Source organism: Aquarana catesbeiana, linkage group LG09 (assembly GCF_042186555.1).
Source record: "Aquarana catesbeiana isolate 2022-GZ linkage group LG09, ASM4218655v1, whole genome shotgun sequence".
Taxonomy (NCBI): domain Eukaryota; kingdom Metazoa; phylum Chordata; class Amphibia; order Anura; family Ranidae; genus Aquarana; species Aquarana catesbeiana.
Window position 1 is genome coordinate 70678916 of NC_133332.1, and position 12422 is coordinate 70691337.

General features: G+C 45.2%; 1 protein-coding gene across 2 annotated transcripts in view; it reads right to left on the reverse strand.

Moving 5' to 3' along the window:
- SUPT5H (SPT5 homolog, DSIF elongation factor subunit) overlaps positions 1-11920 on the reverse strand; it is a 47546-nt gene extending 35626 nt beyond the window's left edge. For both annotated transcript variants that reach the window (XM_073598775.1, XM_073598774.1), the window contains exon 1: positions 11764-11920. The gene's annotated coding sequence lies outside the window, so the exon portion shown is untranslated. The remainder of the gene's footprint in view (positions 1-11763) is intronic.
- Between the last annotated feature and the right edge of the window lie 502 nt (positions 11921-12422).

Genomic DNA, 12422 nt, shown 5'->3' on the forward strand with positions numbered 1-12422 from the left:
GGGACTGCAACATTGTGGCGGACAGATTGGACAACTTGCTGACACTTCTGACACCTTTTGGGAACCAGTGACCATATTACAGTGATCAGTGCTAAAAATATACACTGACACTATAAATGACACTGGCAAAGAAGGGGTTAACATCAGGGGCCATCAAAGGGTTAACTGTGTTCCCTCAGTGTGTTTCTAACCGTGTGGGGGGAAGGGCTCACTACATGGACACTCTGATCCATGTTCCTGATTAGCAGGAACACTAGATCAGAGTGTCCATGCCTGGCAGCACGGCGGTCTGCATGTTTACATATACAGACACTTGCCTGTCCAGGGATCCCGCAATGTCGGCACCCAAAGCCGATCCATCAGCTCCGGGTGCAGGCGCCGGCATCTTCACTAAGGGAAACAGGAAGTGAAGCTTTGCGGCTTCACAGTCTGTTTCCTACTGTGCATGCAGTATTAGTTCCACTCAATATTTTACTGCTGTTCAGGGGCTCTGGGCTTCAGCAAAATGGCAGCCTCCAGCAAGAAGAAACAGGAGCAAAGCTGGAGGCAATTTACAGCACACACAAATATTGGTAGCATAATTATTAATGTGGAATCTATGTTTCTTGCTAAAGAACATTATTATTTATCAAGCTGTTGTGGGTAAAGTACCTTCTGCTCTTAGCCTCCTCCAAATCTCCATTTATTTTTTTTCACGGCTGTGATTGACTTCCCGGTATATAGGAATGTAGCCAACTGCTCTTGCTCGCTCCTGAGATGGACTATGGAATTTTTAGTTCATAGAGCAGTGCACATGACTAAAAAAAACATTCACCGTTCATTCCAAACAACAAGAGTAAGAGGGAAAAGGAGAGGTTTGGGAGCTCACAGAGGACATTACAAGGAGGCAGAAAAATACAGTAAGAAGCAATTTTCATAAAAAAAAAAAAAAAAAAAAAAAAAAAAGAGAGAATAAAGATATCGTTAAGGGCACTTTCACACTGGGGCAGGGGGGCATCGGCGGTAAACTCCCCGCTAGCGGCTGAAAAACGCGGATGCCGAAGCACTTTTGCAGTGCTGGCCATTGATTTCAATGGCAGGGGCGTTCTAGGAGTGGTGTATTCACGGCTCCCACAATGCCCCTGCTGCTTGCAGGACTTTTTTTCTCATCCTGCAAGCGCACCGCTCCAGTGTGAAAGAAGATGGGCTTTCACACTGGGGTGGCAGGGGAGGTGTTTATCAGGCGCCATTTTTAGCCCTTTAGTGCCCGAAAAACGCCTCAGTGTGAAAGTAGCCTTAGTCATCAGAATCATACTTTGTCCAAATAAAAAAAGTAGCCTTAGTGTCACTCTAATGTTAAAAAAGCCTGATTGACTTTCCATACCCCCTGTCTCCAGACACCTGTGTGGTCCCTTCTGGCTCTAATCCTTGCCATTCCGAGAACTGTTGTATACAAGAGACTAAAGCCAGGTACACACTGAACACAATGGGCTCAACAAGAAAAATAAACCCCTCAGATTCTCACATCCACACAAGAGATGTGGCTACAGGGATCTCTTCCCCTTTACTATTGTATTCTGAAAGGGGGACTCCCACCCCCACTTCAGAATACACTGATCAGCACTGCAGCCCTTGGCTCTAGCAGCTGATCGATTGCCGGTTTTCCAGCAGGACGGTTCAACATAAGCCAGTCTAATGATCAACTTCTGTGGAACAGAGAGATTGGATGGATCAAAATTCAGATGGTCCCTTTTAAATCAGCTAAATTTTAACCCGTATACCCAAATTTAGGGGAGAGGAATGAGGGGCCCCTGCCGCTGTCACTCAAATGGCTGTAAAGAGGGAGCAGGGGCATGGCTGAGTATTTCAATGGATGCATACAGCCCCAGCCAGGAGCACACAAGTGTGTCCTTAGCAGCCAGCATGCTAAGGTTGCACTCACATCTTCCTGTAGCGGGAACTTATGTTCCCAGTTTCTTGCACGTTTCTGTTCATTTGCGCATAAGGCAGCTTATTCACTTGAATGGGCTGTCCTACATGCAACAAACGCACCAAAGAAGCTCCAGAACCTTTCTGATCATGGTGCATTTTGTTGCATGTCTGCTACCTGAGCTTAGGGTGCCATTAGAAAATTAATGGTACTGCAACGCGCTCTTGCAGCACTTTTACTGTGCGCTTTATCACTCATTATGGAAACACCAGGTGTGAATTGAGTCTAGGGGAGACACCAGCAAAAAAAGGGCAGTTTGGGGACCGAGTTAAAATATAACTAAAGGCAAAACTTTTTTTTTTTACATTTTGGATAGAGTGGAGATGGATTGGGCTGTGCTCCCGTTAAGGAGATTCATTTTCTCCATTTGCCTTGTTTACTATTATCATTGAAAGTAAAAGAAAATTCCAAATGTTGGGTTGTCCCCAGAAAAGTAAGAAGAAAAAGCTTCCAATGGGGACACTAGTTCTGGTGACCTGGGGGCAGGGTGGATATAAATCAATGAAAAAAAAAAAATTAAAAAAAATCGGATTTTTATCAAATTTATTTTAACCACTTCCCACCCGGCCACTGCACAGAAACGGCTGGGTGGGAGCTTCCTCCTTCTGAAAGGACGTTCCCGAACGTCCCTCAGAAGGAGCGGGGGTGCACCCGTGCGATCCCGATGCGCACTTGTCCCCCAGACACGCCACATCTTGGAAAAGGCAGGAGGGCACTGTGATTTGCCCTACTGATCCACACGATGGCTGTGTCTAATCACAGCCATCGTGATATAAACAGCGGGGGAGGGGTTACATTTGACAGGGGATCGCGCAGCGGCGCAAATCGTGATCTTCCTGTGCCCCCCAGAGACAGGAGAGTTGTACATGAGAGGAGGGCTCTGTGATTGGCCCTCCTGATCACATGACGACCGTGTCCAATCACAGTCGTCATGTAATGTAAATAGAGAGCGGTTGTAACTGCCCTCATCTCTTCCTCTCCTCACACAGAGCCCGTCAGTGAGGAGAGGAAGAGAGATCTGTGCTGCAGCCGGGAGATCAGTGAGTTTTTTGCTGTTTGTCTGTTTACCCACTGATCACCCAGCTAGTGTCCCCAAAACAGTGAAAACACCTGTCATACAGCGGTCCCAGTGAACATTGGCCCGCCAACAGCTGGCACATTGGCCGCCCACACATCTGTCACATCTGCCATCATCAGGCACATCTGCCCGCCAACATGGCTAAAAGATTCTACAGCGCCGAGGAGGCTCTCCAGATACTCCAGAGTATGTTGGAAGAGAGTAGCAGGGAACTCTCTCCGTCAGACTCGGATAGCGACTATGAGCCAGTGGAAAGCAGTGGCTCCGAAAAGAAAACTGAGGATAGAATCCTAACAAGGAGAATCGGGAGATATGAGCAGGTGCAGACATCCACCAACAGTGCAGCAGTCCAGGATGATATGCAGGCATCCACCAGCAGCGCAGCACTCCAGGGCATCCACCAGCAGCGCAGCACTCCAGGGCATCCACCAGCAGCGCAGCACTCCAGGATGTTATGCTGGCATCCACCAGCAGCGCTGCACTCCAGGGCATCCACCAGCAGTGATGCAACCTTCCTAGAGCATAGGCCAGATGCTAGCAACGGAGCATCCCATTAACAATGAGGCAGGGCCCATACTAGCCTCCCAGATGTTCTACTGTATCCAATATGGCTGTCCGATACGTTAGTAGAACTTGTAATTCCCCTTTTTACAGCCCAGCCAGGCCCTTAGATACAGTCGGAAAATGTAACCCCAATTTATTATTTTCACTTATTTTTTACAGATGATCTCCTGAATTACATTGTGGAGCAATGTAATCTATACGCCAGCCAACATATAGCAAACAATCCAAATTCTTCATATGCCCGTCCTTTTGTTTGGAAACCCCTCACCGTTGAAGAATTTAAGATTTTCCTTGGCCTAACCCTCAACATGGGGCTGACAAAAAAAAAAAAAAAAAAAATTAACTCCATGCCTACTGGTCGACCCAACCTATCCAACACATGTCAGTCTATTCGTCACTGATGCCCAGAACCCGTTACGACATGATTATGAGGTTTTTACATTTTAACAACAATGCCTCCCTCAAAATCATCCCAATTATGATAAATTATTCAAAATTCAAACCCCTAATCAATTTTTCTGTGCCAGCTTTAAGCAGATGTTTACCCCTGATATAAATATTTGTGTAGATGAATCCCTAGTACACTTCACTGGAAGACTTGGAATAAAGCAATACCTCCCCAGTAAAGAGCCAGACGTGGGGTAAAATTTTATAAGGCGTGTGACAGGGCCACGGGTTACACATATGACTATCATTTAAGAGGGAAAAGACAGACAGCTATACCCCTCTGGATGCCCTGCCTACATGGGAACAAGTGGCAAAATTGTTTGGCAGCTGATCGAACCATTGCTTGGGTAAGGTTACCACCTATATGCAGACAATATCTACACGAGTCTCCCACTTTTCCGCCATTTGTACCAAAAGAAGACTGTGGCCTGTGGGATAGCACGGACCAACCGCAAAGGCTTCCCACAGAGATTGGTCACCAAGCAATTGAAACAGGGTGAAATGGACAGTATGTGAACTGAAGAGGTACTAGCGGTGAAGTGGAGATAAAAGAAGAGATGTCTACATCCTTTCCACAATGCATGATGACACCTTGGTGGAACTGCAGAGAAGAATAGGCCCCGTTCTGCAGCCAAAATGTGTGCATGAGTATAACCTATACATGGGGGGGGGGGGGGGGATATGAACGACTAGCTGATGCAGCCCTTGGCCATCAGGAGATCACTGTTTTGGTACAAAAAAGTCCCCATTTATTTGATGCAACTACCCTGTTCAATTTGTATATTATTTTTTCTAAGTGCACCCAAAGTTCCCTAACCTATCTAAAATTCCAACAAGACGTTATCATAGCCCTTCTCTATCCCCATGGCCAAGCCCCTCAACTAATTCACTCCGATACATTAGCCAGACTCCATGAAAGGCACTTTCCCGAAATCCTCCCTCTTACCCAAACAGGTCGCAAACCCCCCCAAAAAATGGTGTGTGTGTTCAAGTAGACGAATTCGCCGTGACATCCGATACTACTGTCCCCAATGTCCCTCCCAGCCAGGCCTCTATTGGAGAGTGCTATCGGAGCTATCATACTTCACTACACTATTAGTAAAGTGAAGATGATTTTTTTCCAGTTTCCACTATCTGCCATTTCTGTGAATGACCCGGACTGTTAACGACTATGCCTCTGCCAAATAGGTTTCTGTCTTCAATGTGAATTGACCTCAGCCTGTTAAATGACCATGCTTTTTGCCTGCCTCCTGAACTGATCATTTGCCCTGCCACTGTACAGCACAGGGGTCTCACATATGTGAGGGCCCCCTGAAAAGGTTTTCCGAGTGGAGAAAACGTTTTTCTCTGGGTTTTTAGTTTTCTCGAATTAGGGTCTGGAGACTCGGGGGGTTCATGATGATTTGGGTGGGAAGAAGCCTCTACCCCTGTCCTCAGGTCTTACCTGACCAAGGCCCAATGTTATAGTGCTGCCATCTGAACTGGCCATGCCTCTGCCTGCCACCTGAACTGGCCATGCCTCTGCCTGCCACCTGGACTGCCTGCTAAACCATGGACTGTACTGAATCATGTTCATACTTTTCCACATCTGCCTGGACAATTCCTGGACATTTCCTTTGGCTGTCTGGACAAAAGCTTTGACTGCTCTGGAACGGTCTTCCTGCCTGCTAACACCACAGGTGAGCCTTTTTTTTTTACCCTTTGCTCAGTAGAATGTATTTTGAGGTGTAATTCTTGGTGTGTACATGCTATGTGTTAGAAGCCTGAAGGTGCTACTGAAGGTGCTACTTGCATGTTGGGCCTATGTATGTGTCCAAGTAGTGGAAAAGTCTCACACATGGGGTATCGCCATACTCAGGACGAGTAGCAGAATGTATTTTGGGGTGTCATTTTGGCTATGTACATGCTATGTGTTAGAAAGATCTTCTAAATTGACAACTTTGTGAGAAAAGAAAATAGGTTTTCATTTTCTTTCCACATTTTCCAAAAACTTGTGGAAAGAAATAACATGTTCAAAAAACTCATTATGCCTCATAGAATATACATTGGGTTGTTTTCTTTCCAAAATGGGTTTATTTAGTGGGTAATTCCATTGTCCTGGTGCTCCAGGGCATTCAAAAATGTGATAGGTACTCAGGAAATGTGTAATTTATGCCTTTAGAACACCTGATGGTGCTACTTGGATGTTGGGCCTCTGTATGTGTCCAGACTGTGGAAAAGTCTCACACATGGGGTATTGCCATACTCAGGACGAATAGCAGAATGTATTTTAGGGTGTAACTGCAATTATGCCTGCACCGTGTGTGAGAAATAACTTGTAAATTTGACAATTTTGTGAAGAGAAAAAATTTATATATATATATATATATATATATATATATATATATATATATATATATATATATATATATATATATATATATATATATATACATACATACATATACACACACACACACACATATACACACACAGTGGGGACAGAAAGTATTCAGACCCCCTTAAATTTTTCACTCTGTTATATTGCAGCCATTTGCTAAAATAATTTAAGTTCATTTTTTTCCTCATTAATGTACACACAGCACCCCATATTGATAGAAAAACACAGAATTGTCGACATTTTTGCACATTTATTAAAAAGATGCAGCGATGCAGTCGGGAGATGAAAGCCTGCATAGAGTTTGCTAAAAAACACCTGAAGGACTCCAAGATGGTGAGAAATAGATTCTTTGGTCTGATTAGACCAAGATAGAACTTTTTGGCCTTAATTCTAAGTGGTATGTGTGGAGAAAACCAGGCACTGCTCATCACCTGTCCAATACAGTCCCAACAGTGAAGCATGGTGGTGGCAGCATCATGCTGTGGGGGCGATTTTCAGCTGCAGGGACAGGACGACTGGTTGCAATCGAGGGAAAGATGAATGCAGCCAAGTATAGGGATATCCTGGACGAAAACCTTCTCCAGAGTGCTCAGGACCTCAGACTGGGCCGAAGGTTTACCTTCCAAGACAATGACCCTAAACACACAGCTAAAATAATGAAGGAGTGGCTTCACAACAACTCCGTGACTGTTCTTGAATGGCCCAGCCAGAGCCCTGACTTAAACCCAATGGAGCATCTCTAGAGAGACCTAAAAATGGCTGTCCACCAACGTTTACCATCCAACCTGACAGAACTGGAGAGGATCTGGAAGGAGGAATGGCAGAGGATCCCCAAATCCAGGTGTGAACTTATTGCATCTTTCCCAAAAAGACTCATGGCTGTATTAGATGAAAAGGGTGCTTCTACTAAATACTGAGCAAAGGGTCTGAATACTTAGGACCATGTGATATTTCAGTTTTTCTTTTTTAATAAATCTGCAAAAATGTCAACAATTCTGTATTTTTCTGTTAATATGGGGTGCAGTGTGTACATTAATGAGGAAAAAATGAACTTAAATGATTTTAGCAAATGGCTGCAATATAACAAAGAGTGGAAAATTTAAGGGGACCGAATACTTTTCGTCCCCACTGTATATTTCTTAAGCATTGTGGGGAAAAAATTGCAACTTCAAAAAATTCACTATGCCTCTTACTAAATACCTCAGACTGTCTTCTTTCCAAAAAGGGGTCATTTGGGGGGTAGTTGTACTGTCCTGACATTTTAGGGCCTCAAGAAATGAGATAGGCCATCAGTGCATTAGGATTGATACATTTTCAATAATGCGTAGCATAGCTTGTAGACTTTATAACTTTCACATAAACCAATGATCATACACTTATCAGGATTTTTTTTTACCAAAGACATGTAGCAGAATACATTTTCAACAAAATTTGATTTCTTTGGTTTCTTTTAAAACAGAAAGTAGAATATTTTGTTTTTGTTTTTTTTTCAAATTATTCGCTCAATTTTTTCGCTTACATCACCAAAAATTTAAAATGACGTGGTGAATAAATACCACCAAAAGAAAGCTCTATTTGTGTGAGCAAAATGATAAAAATTTCATTTGGGTACAGTGTAGCATGACTGAATATTGGTCTGGGAAGGAAGGGGGTGAAAGTGGCCAGTATTGAGCTGGTTAATAAAATGCTTTTGAAGTAAAAATCTATCCAAAGATAGTTTTCTATTTAAGATACATTAATAATTTAGTTTATTCAGCATGAAATGGAGCTTAGTTATGTAGCATGAGGCTGTATATTCTGCTATATTTACATTTTTGGTAAACTTATTCAATGAATCCAAGCTCTGCAAGCAGAGATAACATGCACTGCATTGATGCATTCACACAATTTTACAGTAACCATGAGATAAACCAAAGTTCAGGAATATTCCTTTATCCCATTGTTTTGCAAATGTATGTAAACTAAAAACTTTATGATTGAATTGGCTCTGATATCGCTGTTTTACTAACCCGACAGCTTATTATTCTAAATAGAAAACCTTCATTTTGTTTGCAAATATTAAAGATTCTAACTTCCAGCAACAATAAGGCCTTACATTTAAAGAGCACCTGTCATTTCATATCCATCATGGCAGCACCTGTTAGCGGCATCCACTCACCTACTGCCGCTACGTCCCTCACCTTGTTGTGCCACTGCCACATCACCAGCCGTCCCATTAAAGTAAATAGGACTGTCGGTGAGTCAACAGCGAGTCAGAGGAGGAGGAGCCACTGCGGGACAGAGATGATAGTTACACTTTAAAAATCATGATTTAAATCAACTTGATTTAAATCAAATCCACCCTGCATGGGGGCCCCCAAGGAATTCCTCTTAGACCCCTTTCACACTGGGGCGGTTTGCAGGCGTTATTGCGGTAAAAATACCGCCTGCAAACCGCCCCAAAACAGCCTCCGCTGTTTGTTCAGTGTGAAAGCCCGAGGGCTTTCACACTGAAGCGTTGCACTGGCAGGAGAAAAAAAAATCTCCTGCAAGCCGCATCTTTGGAGCGGTGTATTCACCGCTCCTAAACCGCTCCTGCCCATTGAAATCAATGGGACAGCGCGGCTATACCGCGGCTATAGCCGCGCTATACGAGTGGTTTTAACCCTTTTTCGGCCGCCAGCGGGGGGGTTAAAACCGCACCGCTAGCGGCCGAATACCGCGGTAAAACATCGCTAAAAATAGCACTGTTTTACCGCCGACGCCCCCTACCGCCCCAGTGTGAAAGCAGCCTTAAGGATAAGTTCACCTTTTGTAACATGTTACAAATCCACTGGTCCCCGAACCTCCCCGATGTGACAGGTGGTCTTCTTCCCCCACTTTGTCATTCTCTGCAAATAACGTGACCACACGGTTCTCTGAACAGGAAACGACAAGGTCCGCCAGCCTTTGCAGTTGTCGGCTTGTATTTCTCAATGAACTACCACGGTGCTGTTGACCACTCTGGTAGTTCATTGTGTTATGTTTGTGTGTAACTGCTTGGCTGTACAATGAACAGCCAATGCACAGAGTCTGCAAGAGCCCTGCATTGCACCCATTTGCTGGTTGTGGGTGCAATACTTTCCACGCTACCAACAAAAAATAAATAAATGCACATTTTTATACCTGCAAATATCTGTGCATTTATTTCTTTTTAAAGGTGAACTTATGCTTTAAAGTAATATTAAAGTCTTTGTTATTTTTTTTTTGTTAAAAATAACAAACATGTTATACTTACCTTCTCTGTGTGCTGCTAAAACCTTCTGCCTTAAAACCCCTTTAACCGCCTGCCGACCAGTGCACAATGATATACGTCGGCACAATTGCACTGCTGCGTACCTGTACATCCCCTTTAAGACACGGCATTGTGGGCGCGCGCCTTCCGCGTACTCGGGGACCGTGCCAGCGGGTCCCGTGGACTCGATGTCCGTCGGTGTCCCACGATCATGTCACGGAGTGGCAGAACGGGGAGATGCCCATGTAAACAAGGCATTTCCCCGTTCTGCCTAGTGACATGACAGGGATCTCTTATTATACGCGATTTATATAGCGTCAACAGTTTACACAGCGCTTTACAATGTATAGGGGAGACAACACAATTACAGTACAGTTCAATACAAAAGGTACAGGAGGGCCCTGCTCGTAGAGCTTACATTCTAAAGGGAGGGGGGTGGGGGTACAAAAGGTAATCCTGTCATCGGGAACTGTGATCGCTGTCATGTCAGTGGTAGCCCACCCCCCCCCATCAATTAGAATCACTCCCTAGGACACACTTAACCCCTTGATCGCCCCCTAGTGTTTAACCCCTTCCCTGCCAGTGACATTTATACAGTAATCAGTGCATTTTTATAGCACTGATCGCTGTATAAATGACAATGGTGCCAAAATGGTGTCAAAAGTGTCCGATCTGTCCGCCATAATGTCGCAGTCACGATAAAAATTGCAGATCGCCACCATTACTAATAAATAAAAATAATAATAAAAATGCCATAAATCTATCCCCTATTTTATAGACGCTATAACTTTTGCGCAAACCAATCAATATACGTTTATTGCGATTTTTTTTTTACCAAAAATATGTAGAAAAATACATATCGGTCTAAACTGAGAAAAATGTGTTCTTTTATATACTTTTGGGGGATATTATAGCAAAAGGAAAAAAATATTGCTTTTTTTCAAAATTGTCGCTTTTTTTTTTGTTTATCGATCAAACAAAAAGCGCAGAGGTGATCAAATACCACCAAAAGAAAGCTCTATATGTGGGGGGAAAAAATGACGTCAATTTTGTTTTGGTGCAACGTCGCACGACCGCGCAATTGTCAGCTAAAGCGACGTAGTGCTGAATTGCAAAAAGTGCTCTGGTCAGGAAGGAGGTAAATCCTTCTGGGGGGGGGGGGGGCTGAAGTGGTTAATTTGCAGAAATTTCATCTCACTTCCTGTTTTGGCTCTGAGACAGGAAGTGAAAGGAAATCTCTCCAATGGGGCTCAGATGGCAAAAAATAAACAAGCAGGGGTTATAACCCTCCCTTACCCTATCCAAAATAAAGACAAAATGGCCTAAAGTTCTACTTTAAAACAGAACTTTATCTGAAAAGGGAAGGTCCACATACCCTCCTCTATCTCTCTCTGCTTGTAGAGGAGAAGTCCCCCCCCCCCCCCCCCCCAAACCTCCTAACACACATCAGACCTCGCAGGGCGCTGCGGGTCCATTCAGAGAGCGCATGCACAGCGGGAAAATGTGAAAATGTGAAAGTCACCGCCGACTTCCCATATCTACAATGGTGGGGCCACCACAGAGCCGGCCCGGGTGAGGACAGAGCGGGATCCCTGGGCAGGGAAGTGTCCTTTTACTCAGTCAGCAGCTGCAGGATTTGTACAGGATTTCTAGCTGCTGACTTTTAATTTTTTTTATTTATAACTGACTAGGACTCTGTAACTAAAAGTAATGAGACCTTCCTGAGGTAAAATCAGATGATATGAGGGGGGGAGGGGAGGCTCATCATGGAGAAGTATCAGCTTTATTATCACTTCCATTGGAAAGCACAGCTGCTCTCCTCATTACAATACAAAGACTGAACACCTCCACACATGGGGCCCCCGGAGCACACAGAGGCGGGGGATGAGGAGTCCTGCCTTGTCCCGGCTCAGTCATTGAGGAAGTTCGTAGAGGCCTGGGGCCCGGCCAGCACCCTCAGGTGGAGCCCCTCACTTCTCCCGGTATAGGTGTCAGTGGAAGGAGGAGGCCCGACATTCCCCGGCTGTACGGACAAAACGCACGGATAATAACCGTCTACACGGAACACTCACCGCCCGCACACCGGAGACGGACGCCACAGAAAGCCGCAGTCCCAAACGGAGAAGCGCCGTCCGCGCCGGAAGTGACGTGGACCACAGGCCTGAGCCTGGGACCCTTACGGAAACACGTCGCGCCGGAAATGGCGTCCTCTAGTCTGGGGAGCCCAGCAACTGGAACCAAATGAGTAGAGTAGAAGACGGTGTGTTTGTGTGAGCATTAGAGACATTCATAGAGGAGGAAGGGGGTGAGGGGCTGGACACACCGCCCATTGTTCTGTACAGGCAGACAGACCTACCACCGGCTTCGAGGGGGACACTAAATTTAATGAGCAGTATGGGGGGCGGGGAGCCTCGTATGGGGTCGTGGGGACTCATTGTATGGGGCCGGGAAACTCGTATGCGGCCGGGGGGGACTCGTATGGGGGGCCAGGAGACTCATTGTATTGGGGGGCCGGGAGACTCATTGTATGGGGCTGGGGGACCATAGTTGCCAACATTGTAAAAAAAAAATGTGGGACGCTTTTGTGGCTGTAGGCGGAGCTGTCCAATAATTAGGGGGCGGGGCATTCGTCAGCAGGCGTGGCCTGGCAAAAACAGACAAGTGCGGCGCGCGCCGCGCCAAAAAATGGGCGTGGTTTACGCGAAATTGTGGCCGTGGCTTAAATGGGCGT